Raw genomic sequence first — 9,900 nt, 5'->3', positions numbered from 1 at the left:
TGCTGGTCAGAAAGGAAGTTGCATTCCAGCAGATCTGTGCAGAAAACCAGCAGCCGCAGCCACCCTGGGGAGAAAACGCTCCTACTAATCTGACTGCAGACAGGCAAATTTGTGTGGCCATAGAAACCCAGGCTCCTCTCTTTCCCCCCACCCCTTAGATCCCTGGTTCATTGTTAACCAGTTTCCTTTCTTTGCCTCTTCTCAAGGTAGATTTATTAGCACAAATATGTCATGTAAATGATGATTTATGAGCGCACTGAAGTCCCTGAGAAAACATATTGATTTCTTGGGACTCCCGCGACCTGCTACACGGACTTCTTAGGGGGGAATTCCGATGAGCTGACTGGAGTTAGGGTGAATTCATCGACCTTGCGAGGCTTCCTGTTGTCACCCTTTGTGTACTCCCACCTTCACAACACTAGTATTTTGTTGTCATTCCTTGCTATCACGCCCCTGACTCCTTATCCCTCAATCAGCGCAAAGAGCAAACCCTTCACACCAGCTGATGGATCGATAGGAAGAAATTCGTTACTCAGAGCCAGGGAGAGGTGCGGAGGAGGGAGAGGGGTCCACAGTTATCTTCTGTTCCCTGATTCTGCCCTTGTTTCCAGGAGTCTTCCATCCATTGGACCGGATAGAACTGGAATGCAAAGGGCACCCAGAGCACCCTGCAGAAGTGCCTCCTTTCATGAGCAAAGGCAGAAGCCACACTTCATCGGCTTGGGCCAGAAATTAGGGCAGTAAGCAGGAAGCTAGCAGAACCTCCCATTAGGTTTCCTTGCAAAGGCAACTAGGCCGTGCAGCACATTAAACGCCAATGGAGCTCTGCTTTGTCTACTGGGCTCAGAGGAGGCACGGAGGGACAGGAATCCGATCAGAAGCATTGATCTCTCTCACCTTCTTTTCTCATAGCAGGGCTCTCTCTGTCTCTCTGAGAATTTTACTTTCAAAGTGGGAAAAATGGAGTTATGTGACCCTCTGGGCCGGAGTCCTCCATCCTATTGACAAGGGCCATCAATCTCTTTGAGAGTCTCACCCTGTTTGCTAAATCACAGTGGCTCCCCTGCAGTCACATGGCCGTCAGTGGCAAAGTTAATTGCAATCAATAGACCTAGCATTTTCCTTCCCTGCCCCCACCCCATGGTAAATCTTATCTACTTGGAAAGATAGGAGGCCAGGGCTGGGCACACAGATTCCCTGGGAAGAGGATGGTTTATCAGAGCTCTTGGGTCTTGAGTCATCATTGATTTATTTATTTTTTTTTTTTTCAGTTTTTGTGGCCTAAGAGTTGAATATCAACATTTTGTGCCCACTCCTCTTTCTTTCTTCCTGATGCTGGGAGGGGATTCCACGTTCTGACAAAGGCTGGCTAAGTGCTCTGCTAGGAGCCACACTCCACACTCCCAGCTCAACATCTTTTTTTTAAAAAACGTATTGGTAACAATAACAATAACTTTATTTTCTAATAGGCAATTTTCCTACTACTTCAGTATTTTCCTCTCAGAAAACACAAGTTTTAGAATTGGATCACTTGGCCCTTTCTCTTCCTCTCTCCTCCCAGTTCAAAATGCTTGTATCTTGTAATGGCCAGCATCCTCTTGTGTCTGCAGCTGGGTTCCACACGCTCAAGCCTGAGCGCAATCTTTTCTGTGTCTTTGACCATCTTTCGGAAAACTGGCTATGGCGGTCCACCATAACTGCTCTGCTTCCAGTTGTCCTGCCACTTTCCTTGGGTGTACAGGGAAGCCTTGCTTTTCTTATACTGGATCACTTTGTGAAGCTGATGCTTGCCACGTTTCTTACAGAAAGTCCTTCAGGAATAGCGACCACCTTTGCAGTCTACCCCGAGGAAACAGGAGACCCAGTGTCCCCCGCATGAGCTGAACAGGAAAGGGCTTGACAGCTTCATGTTTTTACCATTTTAACAACTTTTTCCTCATTAAAAATGCTTTTTCATAAATTATAAATAAATACAAAACTCACTGTACAAAATCACGTAAACTTACCTTAACGATGAAAGAAGCGTCCTCATCACTCTGGTGCAGGGCCCTGGAGGAAAACACGAAGAGTCTCTGTGTGACTCTCTCCTAAGAGATATCACCACAACCCCCCACCAGGGCTTCTGGGAATTCCTGCAAGAACACAGGGTAGAAAACAGCTTGGGATAGCAAATGTATGTCAAGAACTCCATGCTGCATCTTGAATTTTGCAGGCAAATGGATGAAAATAGAAAACACTATTCTGAGTGAGGTAACCCAGACCCAAAAAGATGAATATGGGATGTACTCACTCATAATCGGTTTCTAGCCATAATTAAAGGACATCGAGCCTATAAATTTGGGATCCTTGAGAAGATAATAAGAAGGTGAACTTCCAAAAAAAGATATAGTAATCCTCCTGGATATTGGAAGTAGACACGATCGCCAGGCAAAATTGGGAACTTGAGGGTTGGGCAAGACTGGGCCAAGGGAAGATGGGGAGAGAAAAGTGTGAAGGGGAGAACGGGGGGAGCTCGGAGGAATGGGGTGCTTGGGATATAGGAAGGGTGGATATGGGAGCAGGGAAGCATATATCTTAATTTAAGGAGCTACCTGAGGGTTGTCAAGAGACTTGACCCTAGAGGGGTTCCCAGGTTTCCAGGGAGATGCCCCCAGTTAGTTCCTTGGGCAGCTGAGGAGAGGGAGCCTGAAAAGGCCAGTTCCTATAGCCATACTGATGAATTTCTTGCATATCACCATAGAACCTCCACCTGACGATAGATGAAGAAAATGACAGAGCCCCACATTGGAGCACCGGACTGAGCTCCCAAGGTCCTGATGAGGAGCAGAAGGAGAGAGAACATGAGAAAGAAAGTCAGGACCATGAGGGAACCTCCAGCTGGCGACAGATGGGGAAGGTGACTGAGCCCCACATTGGAGCACTGGACTGAGCTCCCAAGGTCCTGATGAGGAGCAGAAGGAGCGAGAACATGAGGGAGAAAGTCAGGAACGAGAGGGGTGCGTTCACTCATGGAGACGGTGGGACAGAACTAATGGGAGATCACCAACTCCAGTTGGAATGGGACTGATGGATCATGCGACCAAACCCGTCTCTCTGAATGTGGCCAACAGCGGGGGCTGACTGAGAAGCAAAGGACAATGGCTCTGGGCTCTGATTCCTCTGCATGGACGGGCTCTGTGGGAGCCTTCTCAGCTTGGTCGATCACCTTCCTGGACCTGGGGGGAGTTGGGAGGACCTTGGTCTTAGCATAGAGTGGGGAACCCTGATGGCTCCTTGGCCTTGAGAGGGAGGGAGGGGAGGTATGGGTGGAGGGGAGGGGAGGGAAGGGGGAGGAGGAGGGGAGGGAGGGGGGAGGAGGAGGGGAGGGAGGGGGGAGGAGGAGGGAAGGAGATGGAAATTTTTAAATATAAAAAAAATAAACCATGAGGAAAAAAAATTTAAAAAAAAAAGATCTCTTTCATGTACATTCATGCATTCCTAATTCCCCACATTTCCATAATACATTATCAGAACTTTTTTGGAGGAATTTTTCAATGACTATTTTAAACACTATACTTTCGTTGATGTTATGAATGGGGAAAGTTAATTATCTGATATTTGGTATAATAATGAAGGAGAAATGAAAAATAAAACCTGAAGTTTACTGTCTGTTACTTTATGTGAGAAAAAAAAAAAAAAAGAACTCCATGCTGGGGACACTTACAAATAGTGTGTGTGTTCAGCTGTTGTAGGACTGTTTCTTAGGTTGGAGTGTTTAACTCTAATGCAAAATTTGGAGACTCAAAGAAGTGCTATCTTACTTTTAAATAGACGGTAACTATGATTTTTGAGGTGTTGGAGTGACTTCACACTTCTATGTCTCTGGCTTGCTCTGTTTCTTATCTCCTTCAAGTTGGAAGAAAGCTCACCAATGTTTAAGACACACTTGGAAACTATAGAGATTGCCTGTCATATGCTCCTGAAAACCTAGGAGAAAATCTGGGCATAGCAGTGTGTCTGACACTCTAGCCCCAAGGAGCCAGAGACTGCAGGATCCTTGGGGCAAGCTGTCCAGACAGTCCAGCCTAGCCTGGGAGCTCCAAATTGAATGAGAAACCCTGCCTCAAAAAACATAAGGCAGAGAGCAATGTAGGAAGACACCTGACACCAAGTCCTGGGCTCAGAATGCATGTGTACACATGTGTGAGCATCCCACACAGGTTGGGGGAGAATATTTTTAGGGATGGCCACCTTCTGTTGCCCTTGCTGCTGATGGTTGTGGCCTCCTTTCTCCCCTGTGGATTTGCCCAAACTTTGAAGATTTAACCAACAATAACTCCAACAAAACTATAGGCTAAAGCCTGCGTAAAACATAAGATGGAGACTTTCTGGACGGGTTCTCAGATTGGTGGGCCGAGGGATTGCTGTAATTAGTAAAATGCCTCTCTCTCCTGGGAGCTTCCTCCCATCATCCCGTCAGTGCCCATTGCTATTATCTGGAGGATGCATGCACAGCAGGCTGCAGGCTGCCTGACAGGTGTTCTGCAGGGCAAGTTTCATCCATGCCATTGGTCCTTGGGGTAGAGTGGGAACCAAGCAGAGGGAAACGTGTGTGTACAGGCCTGGAGGAACTGAGCCGCAGGGGGATGCTGACGAAGGTGGTGACTGGGGCCGCGTGGGTGAAGACAGTGTGGAGTGAGCCTGGCAAACATCAATGGCATTTTTAGGTCCTGCTGCCTTGGCTTCTCCGCTATGAGAAGTACCCAGGCCCTCAGAGCGAAGATAAACCTTTCTTCCCCGAGTTGCATGTTGTCAAGTTATTTTATCCTGTCAACTAGAAAGAAGACCAGGACACCCGGGTACCCTTGCAGCTGTCATCTGAGAATTGTCTACTTACGGTGACTGGTGCAATTCATGTTAAAAGAGCAGCTGTCTGATGTGTGAGAGGAGGTGGCGTCCATGCCCTCTTCTGTGGTACTTCCATCCTTAGGATTTCTGCACGGAACATTTTATCTTATATAATTTTTCCTTCCAAGGCACATGGTGTTGCAAAGAGCTTATTGGTTTATTTGAATGGCATTAATTTAAATTAGTTTTGTTCCACTTAACAAGCGATGAGATCTTAGTCAAGGCCCCGGATTCTGGCTTGCTGCGATCAGCTGGGGACTGAATTACAGTCTCAGCACCAGTTAGGCAGAGCTTTCAACACCTGGGACAGACTGAGTCTCTGGAAGGACATAGGAAGTTAATGTTTTCTGCTTTGTTTTATTATGTAGTGTGAATGATATCCTAGGTACCATATAAATCTACATAAAAGTCACTTCAATTCTTGAATTGGGTCTAGTTTTAACTTTATTTTGTATCTGACCCACATTGCCTGGTGCCTTGCTATCTCTGATGACTGGCACAGAACAACCTGGGCACGATAGAAGACGCAGAGGCAAATAAGCTGGGTTAGAAGACAGAGTGCTCATTCTTCATGGGGACCAAGAGCACACAACCTGTGGTTAGCAATGATTATCTGTAATATTTGCAGCTGGAGAGATTAGAGAGTTATATTTAATACTGATTTTTGCCCATAGGGCAAGTCACTTAACCTCTCCTTGATCATAGGAAGTATGTGTTTTCAAATGAAATGAAACCTTGGAAAGCAAAATGAAATGCAAACACACTGTACTAATGTAAGGCGGTAGGCTTGAACTGGATATTCCAGAAGAGTTGCCAATCCTTCTTGACATATAGAAAATAGTCATTGAATTCCATAGCACCAAATAAATAGTTCCAGAATTAAGGAGTATTGAGTTTTTCTGATACATAAAATTGAAACTTCCCTTACGTCACTGGTTCTCAGCCTTCCTAATGCTGGAACCCTTTAACATAGTTCTCATACTGTAGTGACCCCTCAATCATAAAATTATCTGGTTGCTACTTTATAATTGTAGTTTTACTACTGTTGTGAATTGTAAGGTAAATATCTAATATGCAGGACATCTGCTATGCGGCCCCTGTGGGAATGCAACACACAGAGAACAGTTGTCCTAGGCAAACATCCCCTGGTGAACTGAGTGAGGCTCTCTGCTTGCATTGTGTCTACCTGAGAACCTGTTCGCGGCAACTGGTGTGGGCTGGGCTGTAGTTCCAGCGGCAGAGACCTTGCCTACCGTGTCCGAAGATCTGCGTTCAATCTCCAGCACAATGGGCCTGTGGAGGGAGTGTCCTGTATGAAGCTCAGCATTTGTTTAGATAATAAAACTGAAGAAAGAATGGACAGCTGACCTGAAAAGTGAAATTCCTTAATTCTAAAAACAGAAACTTTCGGTAGTTTAGGTAGTTTAGAGCATGGATGAACACAGAGCCTAGGTTACCACATAAACATGTCTGGCCCAGGTTTTATGTAAAATAAGTAAAAGCCACTTGTAAAATTCCAGGCAGTGTCAATGTTGCTTGCTGTGGGGGAGACTCTGCTGAAAGCTGAAAGCCCGATTAGCTTGAGGAGAGAAGATAGTTTTGTATGCATAACTGTAGACAGACATGCGATTCTGGGGAAAGGTGACACCCAGGATCTCCTAAAGAAGTACCTGCCAGCCTGAAGCCTCTGTGGGCTTTCACATGAGGCTGGTGGCCAGTGTCAGGCTTTTGTCTTAAGAAATGTGCCCCTAGGAAGGGAGTCTGCCCTTGAGGAGCTCCAAAGAGCTCAGAGGCCGGTGCTTAGTGTGTGGGCAGCTTCCCCTGGGGATCAGGCATCCTCTAAATTTCCACATCTGAGAGAGGCTAGTACCAGAGAAGTTAGGTAAGGAGAAACGATCACATTCCCCAAGACATTTGATGGGTTTGTTGAGTGGCTTCTCCTCCTTTCATTGATATATTAATATCTCAATATTAAAAATAATATTTAGTATTTTTGTTTCTATTAGGGCTTGTTGGCCTAAGAATAGAAACTCTTCTTGCCTGTGTATTTTACATGTTTTAAAACACAGATTAACTGCTTTAACATGGAGACCCACGTGTCATTTTGGTCATTTTGCTAAAACTCTTTCTAATGGCTTCTTTTCGGCAGTGTGGCGTGTGCCTGTGTGCCTTGGCAGAGCTGTGGCAGAGAGAGCAGAGCAGAGCTTCTGCTATTTTGAGATAAAGAACCGGACAGAACACAGATGGGCACAGAGAAGGGACTCCTTGGGCATGGTTGACTCGGCTCCATAGATGTCTATAATATGGTAATATTTAAAGTAGTCGGCTACGGTTACTGTACTAAGAGATGGGTTTCATCACGAGGCCTTCGCGCAGGTGTGGTGTGCACTTGGTCCTCACCCAGTGCATTGTCCCTCCTGTTCTTCTTTCTCTGCTGCAGTCAGCTTCTTCCTGAACTTCGCCTCTTCTACTTTCATGGGTTCTACATATAAGAAAAACAAAATGCGTTATTTGTTTTTTGAATCAGTCTTGTTTCAACTGATAACCTCCAGTCCCACCAATCTTCTTACAAAAAGCATGATATCATTTTGTTAATTTTTTTCTTAAAAATATATTTATTCACATATTTATGCTGTGTTATGCTTATTATGACTTATTTACACATACACACACATACATGCATGAAAGTGTGCAAGCCATGATGTACACTGGCCCATCAACTTGTGGGAAGCGGTTCTATTTCCTTCTATCATGTGGATGACACATCAGACTTGTCAGTAAGCATTTTTCCTTTCCATTCTGAGCCTTCTCACTTCTCATAATTCTTTTTCTCTTTGTTTTTCATTTTGTTTGTTGGTTTGAGACAGGGTTTTTCCGTATAGTTCTGGCCACCTTTGAACTTGCTCTGTAGACCAGGCTGGCCTCAAACTCAAAGATCCATCCGTCTCTGCTTCCTGAGTGTTGGAATTAAAGGCGTGAGCTACCACTACCTGGCTATATTCTTTGTGGATGAGTTGATTTTCATTCATTTTCCTAGTAGTACATCTTCCCTCTTTTCTCATGTCTGTGCTGAAGTTGTCTCCCTTCCTTCTCCAGTGAGAACCAAGGCTCTTTGGGATGACATACTGAGGTGTTCGTTAGATCCTTGGTAGAAGCAGGGTCTCAGTTTGAAATCAAGGCTTGAATTCACTGGCTTTGCTGGAGACTCCACAAATCGTTTATATTCCCTAGGGGCTTTTGGTGCCATTCAATCTGTTATCTGGAAGCAGGATGAGAGTCTTGTTGCCACTTTGGGAAGTCCTCTGAGGATTGTATTCCTTTATTTTTCTGAGGCTTTATTTCTTTGCTTTAAGGTTTTGTTAGTGGGTTCTCCTGTTCCAGAGAGAGAAAGAGAGAGAGAGAGAGAGAAAGAGAGAGAGAGAGAGAGAGAGAGAGAGAGAGAGAGAGAGAGAGAGAGAGAGAGAGAGAGAGAGAGAGAGAGAGAGAGGGGGGGGGGGGCATTTCTCCCCTCAAACAAGAGGGCAAGAGACTGCCCTCTTAAGCTAAGGGAGAGATCTTGGGTTTTTATGGTCTGTTTCTAAAACAAGAATGCACACACAAAGGAACCTTCTGGAAGGCCTATAGATGGCCCAGCCTCACCCCTCAGTCCAGACTCTGCAGCTCTCTGGAGAGTCCAGGTTTCCGGAAGCAGCTAGGGTATCCACCTTGATGAACCCTGTGCTCATGCGTCACTTACTGATAAAGATTCAGCCAAAGCTGCAGCGACAGCTCTTTGCTCTGAAAGATTTTGGGGAAAGATTGGGCATGAGCACCCTTCTTCCTTGCTGCAAGAAGAGAATAGAGGAAAGCAGACTCTTTCTGGGACCCAGCGAGAGTGAGCAGAAGTCTCAGTCTACGCAGCTCAACTTATTCTCTCTCCCCAGAGTGTATTATTATTATTCTCAATTGCCATGTAGTGTGCGCGCAGTTAAACTAAAGGTGTGCTGGGGGGTAGGGAGAAGAGGATTCTGAGGTATGGAGTTTCGCTGGACCAATGAGGCTTCCCCAGCAAGTGTTTAATGCTTTGACCCCGGAAGGACAGTTTTCAATGACGTTGGTGTCCTCTAGGATAGACTGGATCCTGGAATTGCAGCTGAGTCTTAGGACTGGAATGGAGGTTCTGGGAAAGCTTCAGGATGGCTTTGGATGAGCAGAGTCGGTACCCAGTCACCTGTGTAGGGATACATGTCCCTCTGCCCAGCAAGCCATCATGTCTATGACCTCTGGCTTTTTCTCAAGGCTTGCTTCCTCTTCCCTACAGAAGCAGCCTCTAAAAGCTTCAGGGAGGTCAGGTTGGGGGTCAGGGTTGGGGTGGAGAAGGGAGGTGAAGTTGGGATAGGGTAGGGGTGGGGTTTGTGTGGATTTGGTGGTGTAGGCTGGTGGGGTTTGGATGGGGTGGGGATAAGGGTTGAGAGTGGAGCTGGTTTAGGGGTGTGGGTGTGGGGGACTAGGGGTAGGGGTGGCATGGGGCTGGAGGTGGGCTTGTTTCTAGCTAAGCTGGATTTCCCTGTCCTGCAATATACCCAGAAGGCAAAGCGTCACACACTGGAAGCTTCTGGACCTTACACAATGGATCCCGTGTCAAACATTTGAAGATTCCCCTCTGTGGGATGGTCTGAGCTTTCCCTCCGTGTTTCCATTCCCCAGGTGATTTCATCCTCCCCTTTCATCTGTCCAACCCTTGAAAATATGCCTGAAATCTGAGGACTTCAGCAATTATCCTACAGGTGTGAACCCCTAAGAGGTGCACTAACTTCTGCAAAGAAATGATTGACATTGTGCCTGGAAGCCAGTGTCAGAGAGGACTTAGAGGGAGGAAGGACTCAGGGAGAATGGAGCATCCTCAGGAGAGCCTGCCTGTGGAGGGGTACCATTTGTTTCTGCTTTAGTCCTAGAGCTGACACGCTGTTATGACTGTGGTCACCTCCATGTCTGACTCAGTCCTGGGGAGGCCAGTCACCCCACAACTGAATT

Source organism: Arvicola amphibius, chromosome 2 (assembly GCF_903992535.2).
Source record: "Arvicola amphibius chromosome 2, mArvAmp1.2, whole genome shotgun sequence".
Taxonomy (NCBI): Eukaryota; Metazoa; Chordata; class Mammalia; order Rodentia; family Cricetidae; genus Arvicola; species Arvicola amphibius.
The sequence above is the reverse complement of the archived record's forward strand: the minus strand, read 5'-3'. Positions refer to the sequence as shown.